This window comes from Delphinapterus leucas, chromosome 21 (assembly GCF_059928025.1).
Source record: "Delphinapterus leucas isolate spDelLeu-1000000601 "Yukka" chromosome 21, BTC_Dleu_Yukka2, whole genome shotgun sequence".
NCBI classification, from domain to species: domain Eukaryota; kingdom Metazoa; phylum Chordata; class Mammalia; order Artiodactyla; family Monodontidae; genus Delphinapterus; species Delphinapterus leucas.
In genome coordinates, this window is record NC_143149.1 from 18149250 (window position 1) to 18172358 (window position 23109).

Genomic DNA, 23109 nt, shown 5'->3' on the forward strand with positions numbered 1-23109 from the left:
TGGGTGCATATGTATTTATAATTTTTATATCTTCTTCTTGGATTGATCCCTTGATCATTATGTAGTGTCCTTCCTTGTCTCTTGTATATTCTTTATTTTAAACTCTATTTTTTGTGATATGAGTATAGCTACTCCAGCTTTCTTTTGATTTCCATTTGCATGGAATATCTTTTTCCATTACCCTCACTTTCAGTCTGTATGTGTCCCTAGGTCTGAAGTGGGTCTCTTGCAGACAGCATATATATGGGTATTGTTTTTGTATCCATTCGGCAAGCCTGTGTCTTTTGGTTGGAGCATTTAATCCATTCATGTTTAAGGTAATTATCGATATGTATGTTCCTATGATCATTTTCTTAATTGTTTTGGGTTTGTTTTTGTAGGTCCTTTTCTTCTCTTGTGTTTCCCAGTTAGAGAATTTCCTTTAGCATTTGTTGTAGAGCTGGTTTGGTGGTGCTGAATTCTCTTAGTTTTTGCTTATCTGTAAAGCTTTTGATTTCTCCATCAAATCTGAATGAGATCCTTGCTGTGTAGAGTAATCTTGGTTGTAGGTTCTTCCCTTTTATTACTTTCAGTATATCATGCCACTCATTTCTGGCTTGTAGAGTTTCTTCTGAGAAATCAGCTGTTAACCTTATGGGAGTTCCCTTGTATGTTATTTGTATGTATGTTTCCCTTGCTGCTTTCAATAATTTTTCTTTGTCTTTAATTTTTGCCAATTTGATTACTATTTGCTTTCCCATGTTAGGGAAGTTTTCGACTATAATCTCTTCAAATATTTTCTCTGGTCCTTTCTCTCTCTCTCCTCCTTCTGGGACCCTTGTAATGCGAATGTTGTTGCGTTTAATCTTGTCCCAGAGGTGTCTTAGGCTGTCTTCATTTCTTTTCATTCTTTTTTCTTTATTCTGTTCCGCAGCAGTGAATTCCACCATTCTGTCTTCCAGGTCACTTATCCGTTCTTCTACCTCAGTTATTTTGCTATTGATTTCCTTCTAGTTTAGTTTTCATTTCAGTTATTGTATTGTTCATCTCTGTTTGTTTGTTCTTTAATTCTTCTAGGTCTTTGTTAAACATTTCTTGCATATTCTCCATCTTTGCCTCCATTGTTTTTCCGAGGTCCTGGATCTTCTTCACTATCATTATTCTGAATTCTTTTTCTGGAAGGTGCCTATCTCCACTTCATTTAGTTGTTTTTCTGGGGTTTTATCTTGTTCTTTCATCTGGTATATAGCCCTCTGCCTTTTCATCTTGTCTGTCTTTCTGTGAATGTGGTTTTTGTTCCACAGGCTGCAGGACTGTAGTTCTTCTTGCTTCTACCATGTGCCCTCTGGTGGATGAGGGTATCTCCCTTATCATATTTTTACTATATTTTTTGGGTTATTTTCCCACTGGTTGCCATGCAGATTACAGTAATATCTTAATTTAAAACAATCTTTAATTTGGATTAATAACAACTTAAATTCATAATATACAAAAACTTTGCTACTGTATAGGCTGTATTCCTTCCTCTTTCTTTGTGCTGCATTGTTATACAAATTACGTCTTTATACACCATATTACAATCAATATAGATTTATAATTATTCCTTTATGCAGTTGTCTTTTAAATCAGATTAGAGGAAAAAAAGTGTAACAAAGAAAATATATATTTATGTTTTCTTTTATATTTGCCTATGTAGTTCTCATTACCAATACTCTTTATTTCTTTATGTAGATTTTAGTTATTATATAATATTCTTTCATTACAGTTTAAAGGACTCCCTTTGGTATTTCTTGTAGGACAGTCTGCTAGTCACAGATTTTCTTAGTTTTTTTTTATCTAGCATTACCTTAATTTCTCTTTTATTTTCATAAAACAGTTTTGTTGGTTATAAAATTTTTGGTTGGACTTCCCTGGTGGCACAATGGTTAAGAATCCACATGCCAATGCAGGGGACATGTGTTTGAGCCCTGGTCTGGGATGCTCCCACATGCCACGGAGGAACTAAGCCTGTGCTCCACCACTACTGAGCCTGTGCTCTAGAGCCTGTGAGCCACAACTACTGAAGCCCACGTGCCTAGAGCCCGTGCTGTGCAACAAGAGAAGCCACCACAATGAGAAAATGTTCCCACGCACTGCAATGAAGAGTAGCTTCCATTCGCTGCAATGAGAGAAAGCCTGCGTGCTGCAGTGAAGATCCAACACAGCCAAAAATTTTTTTAAATTAATTAATTAATTAAAAATTTTTTTCTTGGTTGATATCCCTTTCCTTTCAGTGCCTTGAATGTTTTATACCACTTTCTTTTATCTTGATGATTTATGATAAGAAATCAGCTGTTAATCTTACTGAGGATGCTTTGTATGTGACGAGTCACTTCTCTTTTGTTTCTTTAAGGAATCTCTCTTTGTCTTTCAACAGTTTATGATTATGAGGTGTGTTAGTGTAGATATCCTTGAGTTTTTCCCACTTTGAGGGTATTTTTTTTGAAGCTTTGTGGATGTGTATTAACATTTTTCATAAATTTGGACAGTTTTCTTCTATTATTTCTTCAAATATTCTTTCTGTCCCTTTCTATCCCTCTTCTCTCCTTATTGGATTCCCATTATGCATAGGCAGTATCCTTGATTGTCCTACAGGTCTCTAAGGCCTTGTTTACTTTTCTTCATTTTTTTTCTCCTTAGACTGGATAATCTCATTTTACCTATTTTCAAGTTTACTTATTTTTTTTTCTGCCTGTTAGAATCTGATGTTTCTGCTGTTGAGTCCATCCAGTCACATTTTCTCTTTAGTTATTGTACTTTTTAACTGCAAAATTTCTATTAGTTTCTTTTTAGTAATTTCTGTCTCTTTATTGATGTTCTCTATTCGGTGAGACATGATTCTCATACTTTCCTTTAGTGTTTTATACTGAGTTTAGTTCTTTGAACACATTTAAAATTGTTGATTTTAAGAATTTGTTTAGTATGTTTAATGTCTGGGCTTCCTCAGAGACAGTTTCTATTGACTTTTTTTCTTTGTCTCATAATTTATTTTTTGAAAACTGTTTATTTTATATAAAATGGCAACTCAGAAAATCAGATTCTTATTCCTCCCCAGGGTTTGTTGTCTTAGTGCTTGTTTTTATTGTTGCTTTTTAAAATTTTGTTTAGCAACCTTATTGAACTAATTCTGTGGTGTCTAGTGTCCTTCTCATGAGTGGCCAGTGAGGTCACTGCTTAACTAGCTTAGTGGTCAGCAAATGACCAGGCATTTATTTCTTTAAATTCCTGGAAATGATCCATCTCCTAATCTTGTTGAAGTGCTCTCTGTATCAACATTCAAAGAAGCAGTTTACGGTTCTGCCTTAGCCTTCACTTTGTTGTGAAGAACCTCTTGGCTAGCCAGAAATGATAGGTTTGGGCCTTCTCAGGTTTTTTCTTTTTTTTTTTATTTTTATTTTATTCACAGCCCTGTATATGTGTGTGGTCTTCTACATTCTCAGGAACGTACCTGAAATTTCCAAAGCCTCTTATGGTTGTTTTATTTTCCAGATTTTTCTTTTATGTTTTTTTGTTGGTTTGTTGTTATCACTGTACAAGGAAACTGCAATGTAAAATAATTGCCACTGATTATTTTCAACAAATGTTCCCAGGGAAAAGACTCTTTGCAATGGGTGAGTTCTCTGTGAGGTTACATAAAGACAAGGCTTATAAATAGGTTTTTCTAGGGACTTGCTGGTCAGGAAATATAATAAAAATTGCTTAAAAATGGGGATTTAAAAGTGCTCCAACCATGGTCTGACCCCTCGTATTTATTAGGCTGCTGGTTTTCACCATAAGTGGTGGCTGTGAATTTTAGAGGTTATAATAGATTGGGAAGAAGGGGATGGGATTAGGATAATTGAAAATGTCACAAAAATCTCTCTCCTTACTGAATCATACATTTTTGTGTAGAAATGCTCTGTTGATTGGTGCAAGCTTTTGTTAATTTCTAGAGTTTTAAAAAAGTCATTTCTGACCATTTTTGCCAGTTTCTCTTTGCTTTTATAGAGGAGAGGATTTTTGAAGATTCTTACTCTGTCATTTCTGATCTGAGTAAGTTTATTTTAAGTAAACTTGTCTTCTAGCTCTAATATGCCATCATTATTTTATACTGCTATGGTTTTATGGTTTTTAGTGGTTATTCATCCTTGAAAGAGGGCAATTTTATTTTTCCTTACTAAAATATAGTATAGGAATATTAAATAGTAGGTTACTTTCTCTTCTTGGTGCCGTTAGCAATATAATGTAAGACCTTAAGCAGGCTGACTGTATATATTAGTTTTAAATTATTATTTCTGTCATTTTCCTGACTCATTGATTGTGAGACTGGGTGGTTTTGAGCAACAGATATGAAGTGGAGTATTTTACAGCCACAGGAAGGAGTGCTTTTTTTTTTTGGCCTATATTTACAAAAATAACTTTATTTCTAGACAAAGAAATAGTGAGAAGAGTTGCACTGTTTTACAAGTGTGAAAATCTCTTTAATGTGTAGAGTAATAAAAGTTAGCTGAATTCTATCTGCTTCTGTATTAAATCTAGTAAAATATGTTGTTTTTGGCTAAAATATATGAAGAAAATCTGCCTTCATGGAGTTATGTAAGTAAAAGAAGGAATGTTTTAGTAGACTTTTAAATTCATTTTGTATATTCTCATTTGAGACTACACCAAAACTATCCATGTGGTAGCTCCTTAAAGCCTAGTTATAATGTGAAATAGGAATACGTATCAATGATCTTTTTGTATTCTGTTACATTAAAGTCTACTGTGTTATCTTGCACTGTGAATGGCAATTTTTAACCAAGTATGATTTGTAACATCATGCACTGGACATTTAGAAAGTATTGGTTTACTGAGTTATGTATCTTCTAAATATTGACACATTTCGTTACATAAAATTTTTAAAAAATACTAAAAAAATCACTACCCATCCATCAGAAGAGTCTTTAAATATTGGGAAGGTGACTTCAAAGTGACTGACACAAATGACAGGTTTGCTTTGTTTTCAAGAAAATGTCTGCCAAATGTACAATTTGAATAACCACAGTATTTTATCAGTGTTTTTCCCAAGTAAAATTTTTTTCTGTGAAAAAATTGGCTGCTTCAGCCTGCAACTTAAGTATCACGTAAGTGCTTTCCCTGGAGACAGTCATCCTACAAGCATTGTAGCATAAGTGCTTTACACACACTTCCATTTTATCACACAGAATATTAAAATACATGTGTTAAAATTTAACAAAGGTATTAATATTTTACTGATAAATATCACCACAAATATACTTAAGTGAAATTGGCATTTTACCCTATGTTATTTTATATTTTTGTGAGTGTGTGGAGGTGAAGAAAACAACTATTATGACAGTTTGCTGCCACAACCCTGATTTATGATATGGCTTCAGTAGTTTTACCCACTGTTCCTTTGCATCATCAGTGCACAAACACACTGAAAAAGGCAAATAATTTTTTGATATTATTACAAAAACAATTTTGAGATCATAGATCCCCTGAAAGTGTCTCAGGTTGCTTTTTCATCTCGTTGATTGCTTCCTTTGCTGTGTAGAAGATTTTCAGTTTGTTGTAGTCCCACTCATCTACTTTTGCTTCTGTCCCCTGTGCTTCTGGTGTTATATCTAAGACATCATTGCCCAGACCAATGTCAAGAAGATTTTCCCCTATGTTTTTTTTAAAATTTATTTATTTATTTATTTTTGGCTGCATTGGGTCTTTGCTGCTGCACGTGGGCTTTCTCTCATCACGGCCAGTGGGGGCTACTCTTCATTGCAGTGTACCTGCTTCTCATTGCGATGGCTTCTCTTGTTGCAGAACATGGGCTCTAGGTGCACAGGCTTCAGTAGTTGTGGCATGCAGGCTAAGTAGTTGTGGCATGTGGGTTCTAGAATGCAGGCTCAGTAGTTGTGGTGCATGGGCTTAGTTGCTCCATGGCATGTGGGATCTTCCTGGACCAGGGATCCAACCCGTGTCCCCTGCATTGGCAGGTGGAGTCTTAACCACTGCACCATGAGGGAAGTCCCTCCCCTATGTTTTCTTCTAGGAGTTTTATAGTTTCAGATCTTGCATTGAAGTCTTTAATCCATTTTTTGTTGATTTTTGTGTATGATATAACTGTCCAGCTGAGCAAAGAACTGAACAGATATTTCTCCTAAGAAGGCATACAAATAGCCAATAGGTATGTGAAAAGGTGATCAATGTTACTAATCATTAGGGAAATGCAAATCAAAGCCACAAAGAAATATCACCTCACACTTGTAAGGATGGCTATTATTAAAACAAAACAAAACAAAAAACCCCAAAGATAAGTGTTGACAAAGATGTGGAGAAAAGGGAATTCTCACTGTTGGTGGCAATGTAAATTGGTGTAGTCACAATGAAAAATAGTGTGGCGGATCCTCAAAAATTAAAAATAAAACTACTGTATGATCCAGTAACCCCACTTTTTGATATATATCCAGAGGAATTGAAATCAGAATCTCAAAGAGATATCTTCACTCCCATATTCACTGCAGCATTATTTACAATAACCAAAATATGGAAGCAATCTAAATGTCCATCAACAGATGGATGTATGGATGAAAAAAACGTGGTATATACATAGAATTGAATATTATTCAGTCTTCAAAAAGGATGAAACCCTGCCATTTGCCACAACATGGATAAACCTGGAGGATGTCATGCTAAGTGAAATGAGCTAGTCACAGAAGGACAAATACTGCATGATACCACTTGTATGAGAAATCTAAAATAATCAAAATCAAAGAATCAGAGAGTAGAATGATGGTTGGCAGGGCTAAGAGGAGAAGGAAATGGGGACATTTTAAAGGGTACCAAGTTTCAGTTATACAAGATGAATAAGTCCCAGAGATGTACTGCACAGCACAGTGCTTCCAGTTAACAATACTGTACTGTGTACTTAAAAATTTCACTAAAATGGTGGAACTTCAGTTGAATTCTTGTCACAAAAAGTAATAATAATAATAATATAGAAAGGGAGCAGGAGGAAACTTTTAGAGGTGAGGGATATGTTTATGGTATCAAGTTGTATACATAGCTTTTTGAATGCCAGCCATACCTCAATAAAGTGGTTTAAAAACATACGTCTCAGGGAATGAGAGAGGGTTAAGAATTACCTAAGTGAGAGAAGAGAACAGTAGAAGAATTCACTTTCTCTAGCATTTTGGATAGAGAACATCTGGATGTAAGACTATGTCCAGATTGTACACTTAGTCATATTTGGTTTGACTCATTTTATCCCAACTTTTATCATTACAATGCAATCAAATTAAACAAATGTGATTGAAAGACAGACTATAAAATAAAAAAAAATTCTGTTAGGAGAAAGCCAAATAAATCCATCCAAACAAACATTAATAAGAGACTATTATCTGACTATTCTAATAGAAAGACTCAAAAATAAAAACCTTTTCTAGCTACAGGTATTAATTTTGCCATGTGTTTGTACATCGAAAGAAATTCATTTTAGGCAAGAAGCTATGGAAAGAACAATCTAATTTTTCAGTACTTTAGTTGTTCTTAAAAAGAAAAAATAATAAAAGAAAATCAGCAGAGGAATCTGCTCTAAGTCCATGCCAATTTGGGGACATCCAAAAGTAGAAAATTAATTTTAAAAATCTCCACTGTTTAGTCATTGTCCTATTGATAAGCCAAGTGTAAAATTTAGCAGAAAATTAAGCCAGCGACTATAGAAAAAGAAGGCTGATTATCTAGACTGCTAGTCAGTTTCTTTTTTAATAATTAAAAAGCTGTCAGGTAATAAAAAGATTTTTCCTGCATTTTCCTCTTTTTACTCAAGAAATTTCCCTAGTGCCTTAAGTATAAGTTGCTACTTTGAAAAGAGTTTCTTCTTCATAATGTTCTGTTAAGACTCCAATGTCCACAGCTTGGAAACTGAATAGAACACAAATAAGAGTTAACAAAGTGTTAGAAGACCTGGATTATGTACCACTTACTTCTCTAACTTTTTGTGACTTTGGACAATCGTTTCAACTCTCTGGACTTTAATATTTGTCATTTATATAATGACATGGATAAATTAGCTAAATCAGCTATAAAATTTAGTGCCTATGTTTTTAACATAACATAAACTTTATGCTTTTACAAAATTCAATTCTTTACGGTTTTACAAAAGAATAAGGTTGTTTCTGAGTATATAGAAATCTTACTGAAGAAAATGACCATAAAATCATTAAATTTTGTTTCAGAGATTGTATTACTTTATCAGTTTACCATTTTATTAACAGGCTAGATCCTTTTCCTCAGGGCAAAGTTCAGCTCTCAGGCAAAGTTATGATTTCTGTGGGACAATTTCTGTAATTTGGGCTCATGGAGATTAAAGGTTCCAATGGGCAGTTGAACAGAGGCTGCTAATAAAAAGCTCATATCTCGTCTTCAACTTCAGAGATCACTGGACAGAGAGCTAATCCAGGTTAGGCAAATAGTGTTTGTTTTTGTCCCAATGGAAGAGACTTTTCTTAAGCAGTATTCTGAGTACACACCACCTTATTTTGATGGTTATTAAATGTCAATAAAAAAGTTAGGGCTGGGAGAAATATTTTGAGCCCTGGTAGGTTGATTCAGTTAGAAATACTTGACTTTACAGAGATAGACTGTAGAGCCCATGCCCTATATTCTCTTCCCTAAGACCATTTTTTGAAATGGAAAACCTGAAAGCCTACATATCAAAGAGCTATGGAAGATGAAGGAAGAATATTTGAAACTCACCCCATCTATATATTAGTGCCCCAGTACCTCAGAGACAAATATCTGTGGAAATGAAAGATGGGACTACAGTTTCTAATACATGATTTTGGCATGCACAAAACAGTGTGTTTTCCTGAGGAAGTATTCACTTAGGAGGGTGAGCCTAGTGTAGCTCAATATAAGAGTTGAATAGGGAGCTTCCCTGGTGGCGTAGTGGTTGAGAATCTGCCTGCCAATGCAGGGGACACGGGTTTGAGCCCTGGTCTGGGAAGATCCCACATGCCGCGGAGGAACTAGGCTCGTGAGCCACAACTACTGAGCCTGCGCATCTGGAGCCTGTGCTCCACAACAAGAGAGGCCGTGATAGTGAGAGGCCCCCGCAACGCGATGAAAAGTGGCCCCCGCTTGCCGCAACTAGAGAAAGCCCTCACACAGAAACGAAGACCCAACACAGCCAAAAATAAATAAATAAATATTTAAAAAAAAAAAAAGTTGAATAGGAAATCAATACGAATACAACTTTTGGAAACTATTTTGAATCATGCCTTCCTTTCCTAAAGTATTAATTCACTGACCAATGTTTCATTATGCAAGAATTTAGTAAAAAGAGGCTAAGCTGATTTTTTTCTGAGTTATTTGAAAAATATGGGTCTATTTGGTTGTTACTGAAAGTTGTTGTTTCTTTCAGTAATTTTCCCCCACTGTAAAAAGGTTGTGCCTAACCCAGCATATTCAGATACTGGATGCTTTAACTCATTATCATTTGTCTCATTATTTCTATTTTTCAAATAGAAAAGTTGTGTGGAGGGTTGTGTAATGAAAACTTCAATATAAAGATCCCGAGCCCTCTTTTGATGTGCACTAAATAAGAGAGCTAGTAAACTAGTGGTTGGAATGTTTCTGTCAATAAAATTGATGTCATTTCATACTTGTATAAAGCTCACCTCTTTTTACAAATCAGAATAAGCAGTTCATTTGAACTTGTCAAGGCAACAGTATCTGTTGTAATTCATTGATTCCTCTCATATAGTAAAACATGCTGATATTTTTCGAGGGCAGACATTTTGTATTCGGAGGTTATAGAAACACTTTCACATAAATCACATTTATTTAGTTTTGTAGAAAGAAGAAAATTTGTATTTTTAATAAGTCCAATTTTATAATAGCAATTACTTTAAAATTTCAAAATATAAATGTGAAACCATTATTTAAAAGTTGTTTGCAAAGGTATAATTGGTTGAAGGTGTTTATCCAGCTCTTACAAACTTCTTAGAAGCCTGGAATCATCACAAAATATAATATGACTTTAGAATTTAATGATTTTCTACTGAATGTATTGCTGTGAGGGTTAGAAAATGCATTTTTTCTGAATATTATCTTGGCTGCCTCACTGAGAAGTTGCAATATTGTTTGTCAAACAGCTTGAAAAGCTAGACCGTGCTATTGGGAGCGATATGGAAATGATAGGTGGAGAGATTCTTCTTACCTGCTGCTTTGTTATTTGGTAAAGGCAGGATGGTAATCATTTTCTTATCCTTTCATTCCTAATGAATTGCCATAATATCTGCAGACACTTTAAAAAAAATCACTGTATAATCACAGCAGTGGTAGAAAATTCATTTCAGAAACACAGCATCCAGTCATCTCTGTAGAAGACATTTGTAAAATGATTTGGGAAATGATGAACTCTGTTTATATCAGACAAATGAACTTTTTATACTCCTCATAGCACAATTCTTTTAGTGCTTCCTGCTTTCCTGTAAAAATGCAGTTTTCTCATTGGTCATTTCCTACCAAAATATATCACTTGCTGTCTGACATAGACCTCTAATTCTGAGCTGGGCCTTTGGAAGTTCTGACCAGTAGGTGCCGGGTTTACCCAGGGTAGTAGAAACTGAGTACTCCCATAGTTGGACTTGAAAGTGTCCCCTGAAACATCCAGTGTTGTGGATTATGAGAGCATGCAGTCTAGCAGAATGGAAACATCCTGCCGTATTATTTCAACTGTTTACCTATCTATTCTCTGCTAAAGCAATCTTAATTTATTGTTTTAGTATTTAATTGACCCAAAGAGCAGCTAACAATTACATAGAAAGATTGGAAATTAATAATTTGTTTTTTCTAATATATGTGGGATTTTATGTAATACAGACTTTTTTATTGTTTCTAAGAATGAAAAAAATCACATTTAATGGTAGGAGGGAAGATCTTTTCCTTTGATTGGTTTAGATCCTTCTTGGCAAGTTAGGTAACGCTAACCCTGATGGTCTAGAAACAGCAGTCTCTTTATAATACACCCTCGGGTAGTTGGGATGCTCAGGGAATAGAAGTTTTCTCGTTAGCCAGAAAACCCCCTTTTTTCCTATGTCAATACTGGTTGAAAACTATTATAAAATATAATAATAATACACTTTCTTTTCTTAACACAGTATACTACACGTAATTTAACTGTTCTTTCTTGATTTGGGATCATTCAGTGCTTCGGGATCATGATTTCTAGACATCAGGGATCACAGGATTGCAGACACTGATGATATGGGCACTTGGGCTAGAAGTAGCTCCCAAGGTGAAGCACAGGGCACATTCCCTGGAAGTTTTCTTTTAAAGTAAATCTCTCTCTCTCAAAAAAAAAAAAAATGCAGTTTTCTATAAGTAATTTTGATGTCCTGCTCAATCGAATCCTCTATTTCTGACTATTTCTACTCCTTTGTACTTTTTGGTATTTTCTCACATAAGATAAAAATATTAAGATTGGAATTTTAGTGGTTTCATAGAACAATTAAGAGAGTAACCTCTTAGTTATTTGGTTTATGGCTTAATAGGGCAAATGTGTAAAATCTCATGAATGTGATTAGGAGGTAATTCTGCTTTACTTTTCAATTATTCATCACATTGTCTCATAACTGCACTTTTTATCCAATTAAAAAGTTCAGGGTTGGACTTGGAATTCAGAACAGAAATAGATAGGACGTCTTTTGGTTGAGTTCAAGGAGAGGGAGGTAGAAAGTAAATGTAGCTTTTTATTTTTAGTATTACTGTTCTGTTGTATTGGATGAATTCCACTGTACCATAGGTGAGAGGTTTGGGATGTAAAAACGTAAATGCAGGATGTAAAAATAAAATTGGATGAAGTGTCATCCAGAACAGTAAGAGTTGATATGAGGCTCAGTAATGCAAGACCAAAAGAATTTGGAGACATTAGTTTGTTATGTTAATTTTAAATTTGCTATGTTACATTAATATTTCTCTAGGTCTTTCCACAGTGAAATCATCCCCAAATGATGCCAGCATAATTAATAGCTTCTGCAGCCCTGGTTGACAATCCCAGTCTTGCACCAAAGGCAGAAATGGGGAAGGGACTGGAGTATGAAAATACCTTCCCTAACTCTACACATCACCGCCTGGCACTTTTATGTTCCAAAGGGGAAAAACTAGTAAGACTTAGTAACAGAAAAGAACATGAAACATGAGAGTATATAAAAACACATTAATATATGTGAAATTCGAGTGACATTTCATTTTGTTTGATGACAGTGTGAATAACAGATTTTCTCCCCCTAATGACAGAACTTGTTTTCCAGAACCTTAGAGGATACTATAATACTTTCTTATTCATCTCTTGGCAAGAGCTACTTGTATTATTTCATCTATCTCTCCAAGCACAGCCTTCTTTTAGTGACTCTGGATGTGTTTGTAGGAGGGGGAGAAGGGACATTTGGAATTGAAAATTGACGTCCAGGTTACTCTGAGAGTGACATTCTGAATAACACCTCTGCAAGTCACCCCCAAAGGGCAAGCATATCCTCCTCTCAGTTTCGAAACAGAAAGCCTGTTTCACTTTCAATTATCTCCATCAACTTTGTCCAGTTAATGTATGGTACATAGAATAGTTCTACTGAACCATATCCTAAGGCAATGAGACCTGCATGATGCATCCAGAGAATATTTCTGGACCAGGGTGAACATTGAACCTATAGGCCACCACCCAAAGTGAAAGTCAGCATCAGGGAGCCCGCTCCATCTCTCCAACTTTTTTTCTGCAGGAGGAAGAATAGATTTTTGACTCAGGAAGTACGTGGCTCCTCTCTTTTTCTCTTTTCCTCAAGGATTGACTATACTCAGTTGGGCTAAGCTCACCTTTCAGTTCATGTTCCCATGAGTAAGCAAATCAGGTCCCCATTTCTTTGTTCTCTCTGCTGTAGCTTCTCTGCCTCTCACAGCATATGATAATTCAGAGTTCCATAATCCCCATAGCTCAGGTTTGGTGCAGGAAGCAATAGGATCTTCCGATTGTTATTAGGGTCCACTTTGGGTTGTGAATCCGCTTAACCATGGGCCCCATGATGATGGGACATGTGGATCTGCAGTTCTCTCTGTCCTTTGTTTTACTACTCCATTGCACAGAGTCAGGGTACACCCTGAAAATAACCCTAATTACAGTTAGGATTCAGTCCTTCACCTGAATAATACTTTCAATAATTTTTCTTTGTCTTTAATTTTTTCCAATTTGATTACTATGTATCTTTGTGTGTTTCTCCTTGGGTTTATCCTGTATGGGACTCTCTACGCTTCCTGGAGTTGGGTGGCTACTTCCTTTCCCATGTTAGGAAAGTTTTCGACTATAATCTCTTCAAATATTTTCTCGGGTCCTTTCTCTCTCTCTTCTCCTTCTGGGACCCCCATAATGCGAATGTGGTTGTGTTTAGTGTTGTCCCAGAGGTCTCTTAGGCTGTCTTCATTTCTTTTCATTCTTTTCTTTATTCTGTTCTGCAGCAGTGAATTCCATCATTCTGTCTTCCAGGTCACTTATCCGTTCTTCTGCCTCAGTTATTCTGCTATTGATTACTTGTAGTGTAGTTTTCATTTCAGTTATTGTATTGTTCATCTCTGTTTGTTTATTCTTTAATTCTTTTAGGTCTTTGTTAAACATTTCTTGCATCTTTTCGATCTTTGCCTCCATTCTTTTACTGAGGTCCTGGGTCGAGTCGCCAGAGGCCAGTGATGACTTTTCCTTTTGGACCGAATATTATGGCTGTCTCTGAGTAATCAGAGGCTTGCACGAGGAGTATCAATCACTGAGGCATGCCTCTAAATGGTCTTAATATTGTAGATCCATACTCAAAGAGGTTAGGAATCTCAAGCTGTAAATATATCCCAATTCCACTCAATTTGTGAAAGTATATAATGGTTTTAAGAAATAGTTTGACAAATAAATTATCATTCCTAACGGTTAAATGTTCAAAATATTGACTAAATTTAGGACCAAACATTCTCTACAACATCTATTAGCATTCTAAAAAGCTTGGGCTGTTTTATAATTATTTATTTCTATTTCTAGTGGTTTTTATTTTTTCCTTCTCTAATTATCAAATACCAGTTTCACAATAAATTTATTTAGCTCAGACTGACTAAATATTAGAAATTAATCAATAGTCTCATAAAACTTTGTCTTATTTTTCTGCATTGTTTGATTTTCTGATTCCTGATTCTTTTAAAATTTTATAAAACCTTCGTGTTAATTTTATCAGTACTGTACTCTAAGTATACTAATCTTGTTTTCCGTCCTAATTACACTGTCAGCAAAGGGAATTAGTACTAGTCGTTTTACAGCATCAGGTTAGCATTTACATATGTCAAAAACAAAAGCAAGAGATTATGGATATATGACAATGATAAAGAATGAGTGCAGGTAGTTATTCAAGACAATTAAGCAGAAAGAAATAAGTGGAATTGAGAACACACCTTACCTCAGAGCTTGCTGGCATCCAGTGCCAGAAGGAACACATGATCATTTGTTGTGCTTTTGCCTGGTAATAAAATTGAACATACACATTCAAAAGGTAGGAAGATGTAACTTTGATGCTGATTTCGAAAAGAGATTTATTGTACAAGATTTTAAAATTTTCTGTAAAAATGTATCCCATCTGCAACAGCTAATAGTAAAATATTAAAACATAGTTACACACATACACACACATATATGCATTTCTGAGATTAGCTAACGTAACTTGGAATTGTTCTTGATTCCTTCCTATCTTTCATATTCAGCATCACTTAGTTTACCAAATACGGTTCCAAATATTTCTCAAGTCACCATTCTATAATACACTGTCATTATCTCTCAATATATCATCACCTGTATCATGTACAACAGCCTCCTAAGTATTCCCTTTCTATCTACACTTATTCCTCTCCAATTTGTTCTTCCCACTCCAACCAGTGTGAATTTTCTTAGTATCCAAATCTGAAACTAACTTCCTTTATACTCACTTATTACCTATTGCCCTCAGCACAAACCTAAACTCATTAACCTAACATACAAAGTACTATCAATATTTACTCTCTAACACTGATGGCCTCACTTCTCACAGTTTTGATTACAGGATGCAATCTAATTTACTAAACTTCCTAAAGTTCTTCACGACTACTCGTATTCCTGATGTTCTCCTTGCATCTGAATCTTTGCTATTGTATCTTTTCTGCCTGTAACATCTTCAAGCCTCTGAAAATAGTCATACATCCCTCACTAAGAGTTTCCTTGCAGGGAACTACCCTTATGTTAAAAGGTTGCTTAGACGTCCCGCCTATGTGTTCTTCTATTGCTATGTACTTATCTCGAAAACTACACTGTAGGCATATTTTGAAGATATTGCAGGTTCATTTCCAGACCACCACAATAAAGTAAATATTGCAATAAAGTAAGTCACACAATTTTTTGGTTTCCCATTACATACAAAAGTTATGTTTACATTATACTGTAGTCTATTAAGTATGAATAGCATTATGTCTAAAAAAAACAATGTACATACTTTAATTAAAAAATAATGCTGTTGGAAAAATGGTGCTGATAGAGTCGCTTGACGCAGGATTGGTACAAACATTCAATTTGTAAAAAAAACACAGTCACTGTGAAATGAAGCACAATAAAATGAGGAATGCCTGGAATTGTGTTTAATTGCAACTGCCACATTCATGCCTATCCCCTCTTCTACACTACAAGTTCCAGGTGAAACACTGAATATTTTCACTGATGTTTAGTAGATCTGGGAAGGTCTTAGACCCAGAGTCAGATTGTGTAAGTTCATAGCGTGGCTCCAACTCTTGAAAGTTTTAAGTGTTGCATGATCTTGAGCAAGTTACTTACTCTCCTTATGACTTAATATTATAATCATCTGTTGAATGGAAATAATAATAGTGTTTACTTCTTAATGGTCTTGGAAAGTTTAAATAAATTAATACAGATTGCTTATAACAGTGCTTGTAGCATGTAGTAAGTTCAAGTGCTTATGAATACTACATGTTTTATTATATTCCCAGTGTCTAGAATAGATTATACAGCAATATGTAATAAATGATAGTGGAATGAGCAATTATTCTCATCATGAAGTATTTTGATTTGGTATATTTTTTAAGTCCTGGAGAGGATTAATACACCCTTATACCATCCCTTTGGAATAGTGTCATTCCACTTTTTTTAAAGGGCTGTAGAGCAGAAAATTAAAAATTTGTATAAATGCTAAAAACTAAGTTATAAGAAGTCTATTTAATATACACTTTTCAACAAAATCACAAATATGTACATTAAAATACTTATGGTATATTTTCCCCAATAAACTGATAATTACAGAGTAAGATACAGTAGGTTTGATTTAGTAATACAACATATGTCCTTTTTGTCCATTGCACTAAGAAGGGTGAACAGGCATACTAAACTTTGTTCTAGAAGATTTTAGAAATTCAGTAGAGCAAATATTTATGCAGTTAGCACTTAAAAATACTGTTTTAACGTAAAGGGCTTTTCATAAAATTTGGGGACTTTTCAGCCATTATTCTTGCAAATATTGTTTTCTGCCCCCTTCTCTTTTCCCTTTTCTTCTGGGACTCTCATTATGCATATTTTAGTATGCTTGGTGCTGTTTCACACATTTGTAAGGTTCTCTTCATTTTTTAAAAAAAATTTATTTATTTAATTATTTTTTTATTTTGGCCGTGTTGGGTCTCCATCGCTGCATGCTGGCTCCCTCTAGCTGTGGCGAGCAGGCCTCCCATTGCGGTAGCTTCTCCTGTTGCAGAGCATGGGCTCCAGACGCACAGGCCTCAGTAGCTGTCGCCTGCAGGCTCAGTAGTCTTGGCTCGCGGGCTCTAGAGCGCAGGCTCAGTAGCTGTGGCACACGTACTTAGTTGCTCCACGGCATGTGGGATCCTCCTGGACCAGGAATTGAACCTGTGTCCCCTGCATCGGCAGGTGGATTCCTAACCACTGCACCACCAGGGAAGTCCTCTCTTCATTTTTAATCATTCTTTTTTATATCTGTATTTCAGACAAGGTGTACTCAATTGACTTCAAGTTGACAAGTTTTTTCTTCTGCCTACTGAAATTTGCTGTTGAGTCTTTCTAGTAAATTTTAAATTTCAGCTACTTTACTTCTTGACTTCAGAATTTCTATTTACTTCTTTTATAATTTCTTTTTATTGATATTTTCTATTTAGTGAGACATTATCCTCAGACTTTAATTCTTTAGACACAGGTTTTTTTTTTTTTTTTAATTCTTTCAACATATTTACAAGAGCTGATTTAAAGTCTAACATCTGATCTTCCTCAGGGAGTATCTGTTGACTGCATTATTTCCTGTGTATGAGTCATACTTTCCTATTTCTTTGTATGTCTTATAAAATTTAGTTGAAAACTGGACATTTTATAATATGACAATTGTGGAAACCAAATTCCCCACCTTCTCCAGGGATGTTGTTCCTGCTATTTCTTGTTGTTTTGTCTCTGTTTGTTTAGTAACTGTCTTGTAATAATTCTGCAAAGTTTATATTCTCTGCCATGTGCAGTCACTGAAGTCATGGCTTGTTTAGCCTACTGGTTAGAAAATGGTTGACTTTTCTTAAACCATTATATCCTAGAAGTAATAATACTCCCACTCATTTCAATGGGGGCTCTGTGTGTGTGTTGAAGCATGCCTTCAACATGCAAGCACTTCAAAATTGTACCTTAGCTTTCACTTCCTGCTTGCTCAGGGCTTCAATTTCAGCCACAGGTGAGAGATTAGAGCCTTCCTAGGTCTTCTTGGGAATGCACAAAACCCTGTACATGCCTGAGGCTTTCTGGAGTCCCAATAATACACTGGAGTTTTTCAACGCCAATTATGAAATCTTATTCTCCAGATCTTCCTTTTTTAAGCTAGCCTCTTTTTTGCCCTAGCTGTTATCACTGACTCCGGCAGTCGAGATGTTAAGCAATTGTTTTCAATAAATGTGCTAGAGTTAAGGCTTATCCCACTGAATACACTCTGACTCAGGTCAAATAGTGAGAAGCCCTGCTAATGGAGCTTTTGCAGGAATCTACCAAACATCAAATATGTGAGAATGGGCTTTCTAAGGAGTTTCAAACTCAGTTTATCACCTCTAGGCAGCTTGTTTTCATTGTTACCATGGCTGCAAGGCTGCTGGTTTTCAAGGTTATTGTGGAGCTGGGCAGAGAGGGATGGGGATAATGCAAGTCCCAAGACATAAGGCTTTTTCTGTTTACTGAGATTTAGCTAGTTTTCTTGAATAAATACTCTTTGGATTGTTGGAAGTCTTTGGTTAAGTTTTGGAGTTTTGAAAAAGTTAATTTTGACAATTTTTATTAGTGTTCTTATTGCTTCTATGGAAGAGCAGATTTTGGAGGTTCTTATTCTGCCATACTGAAAATCGCCTTCCTCTAATAGTGGAAGTCTTAATAATAATAATGTTTTTTAATAACTTTTAAAAAACTTTTCCACTGGGACATGGCATAGGTGTTGAACCTATGAACTCTTGGAAGCAAGTATTTGCTCACTTACTGAAGGCTATCTTCTCTACTCCTTGATAATCCTTTTGAACTCTGTCCTCAAAGAGCTCAACTACTATCTGAAGTGCTTAGGGCCTGTGTAGATATTTTAACTTCTGAGTTGTTTTTTTTTTTCTTTTCACCTAAGATGCCGGAATAAAGCCCTGGGATCATATTTGCTCTTGGGTAGCCTTGTTTAACTTCATCTGGAGTCATATAGTAGTGCTGGTATAGTAGAGCTTTTGAAAATCTGGGTCAATCTCTTTGTGCTCTTCTAACAAAATCATTTTTTTCTAAATTCTTTTATGGTTACAAGGATTTAAAATATATTATGTATTGCATAGCAATAAACCCATTCTTGGTGTAAGTCTGTTAAATACATTTAGGAAGGCTGATGGGTTCCCCTGGATTTCCTTTCTACTGTTTTCTATTGAAATCTCACAATTGTGAGCTCCAGTAACTACAGTGTTATCACCATAGCCATATGATGAACGTGCACCAGATCTTTTCAGTAGAACGGACTCCTTCAGAGCAATAATTATCATTGGGATGCATCCATATGACAGTAATTTGTATTTAAAAATGGAAAAGTATAATTGAGTAGTACAGTGATTGTTTAAAGCAGAGTAAATATCACGATGAAACAGATGAATAATACCAAGTGAATAAAGCATCAACTCTTAGTTGACTTCATAATCCAATTTGGCTTATCTTTTCTTGTAGAGTGAAATCCTGGGGAGAAATACACATTTGTTTTAGTATGCCATCTTTTTGCATGTTCAATTAAAATGCAGAAAGAAGCTGGATCAACTCATATGTTTGTGGGCAGTCCTCAGAGTTTCCATAACAGATTGAAACTCTTCTGATAAAAGTTTCTGCATCAAGGCTGAGTCACTCACTCAACTCTATTTCTCAGTTACTTTCTTGGCAAGACAAATATGTTTTTGCATGCAAAAACTAGTGTTGTATTTAATTCTCTCTGAAGACACAATACATCAATACAATTTAGAGAAGTTCTTCATGTATCTGAGAAGTAATCTGTTCAGATGACTTTTGGAACTTTTAGGTAATGAAGACAACTACAGGCAATGTTTTAATGTTTTTTTTCCCCCTTCTTTATTTTTTTCTATTTAGTGAAACAGAACACAATATTCTTTTGATGATGCACACTGATTCTATTTAGCTATGAAAAAATATATACATATATAAAATATACATATAAATCATATATCTCTACATGTCCATAACAGTGCTGTCCATATGTAAGAACTCCTCTTTTGTTTTCCAAATAAAACAATAAATTCCAATTTAAAAAATTCAATATTAGATTTATTACAGTTCACCTACATTCTATATTACTCTTTTTCTGTAATGTGTGTGCAAATCTATGAGTATTTTAGGCTTTATTTGGAATTGTGGAACATGGTAATATTGACTGGAAAATAACTCAGAACCATGATTTTGTCATTTTAGGATATAAGAAACTGAGCTAACTCTTGACGTATTCATGACATCAAGAGAAATAATATGTCCGAATACTTCAGTAACTATTAAACACAATTCAACTATAAGGTAAAATGACTAACTTTAATACTAAAGTCAGTATGCTTACTGGAACCTGTAGGTTTAATGCAAAAACTGGTATAATCTTGATCAGGTAGCTGTAATAAGAAGAGGTAAGAGGTTTTAGAAAATAAAATAATATCTAAGCTTTAAATTTATTTCTAAGATAAACTGAAAGAGGATAAGTTACTTCATTGTGCTAAGAATAGGTTAAGTTCTCAGTATATCACTTCTTAAAAAAATGAATTGCTCAATACCATCATTAAAGTAATGAGATTTTCATTAAAAAGTACATTTGTCAATATCTTTGTTAAAATACATATTAATTGCATATATTTTTGGCTGTTCATTTTCAAAGAGAATTATTGCTAATATCACAGCTTTTAGGGAGAAAGTGAGAATCTGTTTTGGTCCTTTAAAATACCCTAGAAAAAAATAAAAGCTTTTATAAGTATCAGTAAAGCATGAAAGTTAAACCAATGTCAAATAAGTGATCACTTCAGTAATAAATGAAGTGAAAATTTAAGCTCATTTATTTCACAAGATGATCAATATCTTTCTTATAAGCTATCACATCTTTACTACTAATGATATATCATTTTTAGGAGGTCTCAGCTAAACACATATTTCTGTTTTTTTCTTAGATTTTGTTTGTTTTCCAAAAAGCTGCAACTGACCTAATCTTTTTTGCCTATTCTGATCTCACCTTTCAAAATACAAATGAAAACTACTTATATCATTCCCCATCAAAAAAGCTCCTGCTTTTACTTCCCATAAAATATAGAGAATTTGGAAACTGTTACTTGGAAGAATGGATTAGAAAACTTAAGTATATCCTGTCTGATTGCTACTTCCTTCTTGATCTTCCAGTGTGATTTTGATTACATTTACCAAACATGCTTGGAAGGTGAGAAAGAATAGAAAGCAAATGGTTGTCCTATGTGCCAGAATTCTATATTCTGGTCCTAGCCTGGTTCACTAAACCCAAACCAACTATGTCACCAACACAGCTTTGCCTTGGCTGGGTACCAAGCATGCCCACAACCTCTATTATAGTGTGAATATAGGTATTTATATGGGGCTTGGGGTGGGGATGGGGATTGGAATAGGAAGCAAACTTTGTCTTAACTGAATTTAATATCTTAGTTTTGGAGAAAGTACAAACACATTTTACCATGTAAAAACATTGCTAGGACCACTCCAAGACTTAAAAAGGCCTCTCCAAGTGAAACCTAAGGTAACTTCATGGTAAATCTTCCTTTGTAAACTACAGAATTAAAAACTGTGAGTTGGGGCTTCCCTGGTGGCGCACTGGTTGAGAGTCCGCCTGCCGATGCAGGGGACACGGGTTCGTGTCCCGGTCCGGGAAGATCCCACATGCCGCGGAGCGGCTGGGCCCGTGAGTCACGGCTGTTGAGCCTGCGTGTCCGGAGCCTGTGCTCCGCAACGGGAGAGGCCGCAACAGTGAGAGACCCGCGTACCGCAAAACAAAAAACAACAAAACAAAAAAAAACCCTGTGAGTTGCTTCCTGTTGAAGTCCCCAGTGCCAGCCTGGTAACAGTCAGAATTTCTCTTACTACCCCTGTAGCTAGAGTTTAAGATCATTCAAGAATCTGTTTGTAATGATTTCAAACTACTTGTTATTAATATTAGTGTACTAATACTAATAAGATTAGTGCTGTTAATATTATCAGTATAATAAGTACACTAAAATAATATATTAGCAGTAATAATGTTGGATTATTAGTGTTACGCTCACTTAAGCATTCCCTGTGAAGGGATAGTTCTGGAGTAAACCGATGCTTGGTTTATGCAAGTGTTTTCACCTGTGAAACAGGCTTAATAGGCATTTTACAAGTCTTAAATATCCTGGCTGTAGGAATTCAGAGAGTTGTTTTTTAAGTCTTCATTCTCAATACCATACAAGCCACAATTTCAGATCTAAAAAGTCACGTGACAATGTGTTTAGATAGGTAAGTTCATATGTACTGCAGACTGAATTTCCTTATAGTAAGTAAAAGTGAAATGGTTGTATGGAAACCATTATAGCATACTAGAAAAATGACAGGCTTTGGGGCCAGGGAAACATCAATTCAAATTCTGCTTTGAATTTGAAATTTTCCATATACTAGCTACTTAGCCTTGACACCTTTGGCAAATGAAGAAAATAATGCCAACTTATAGCTTTATTGAGAGGGTTAAAAAAGTAATTCTTGTGAAGCACCTAGATCAATGCCACAGAATAGATGGAAAATAAATATTATACAACTTCCCTTTGCTTTCTTCACATTAAGAGATAAACTATTAAACATTCTTTTTCTAATCCAGAAATAATCTAAATGTATAGTGCATGAAGATTTTAATACAGTCAGCCTTTAATGACTTCTTATTCTTTCATTAAATTGAAAATAGCAATCATATAAAACACTATTTTATTTTATTTTATTTTTATTTATTTTTTTGCGGTACACGGGCCTCTCACTGTTGCGGCCTCTCCCGTTGCGGAGCACAGGCTCTGGACGCACAGGCTCAGTGGCCATGGCTCACGGGTCCAGCCGCTCTGCAGCATGTGGGATCTTCCCAGACCGGGGCACGAACCCGTGTCCCCTGCATCGGCAGGTGGACTCTCAACCACTTCACCACCAGGGAAGCCCACACTGTGCTATTTTAAAGTAAAGCAAACAAAATTGCAGATATAAAAAAAGAAACATTCTTCTGATGTACTGTGAATTAAGCTTTACGCAGGCAGCATTGAGTTTGGAGTCAGAAAACAACATTTTTGAAAAACTCAAAGCTCATCGATTGGGGAAAAAAAATTAATGATAAGTTGTAGACATAGCTACTTCAGTTATCATTCATATTAGATAGGAAACCATGTGGAAGAAGTGGGGGTAAACACTACTTCAGTAACTCAGATCTTAGAATCAAAACGTGGTGATGGAAATGGCACCTATGAGAGTTAATGAAACACTAGGACACCCTTATTGTGCAAACACTC

The 23109-nt window shown here is 35.3% G+C and overlaps 1 long non-coding RNA gene across 1 annotated transcript in view; it reads left to right on the forward strand.

Annotated features, from left to right (window-relative positions):
• The window catches only part of LOC149744434 (uncharacterized), a 224159-nt gene that overhangs the window by 56864 nt on the left and 144186 nt on the right, over window positions 1-23109 (forward strand). The window contains exon 2 of the long non-coding RNA XR_016391155.1: window positions 1-23109. This exon is cut by the window's left edge and continues 42938 nt beyond it; it is cut by the window's right edge and continues 6401 nt beyond it. This is a non-coding gene — a long non-coding RNA (uncharacterized LOC149744434).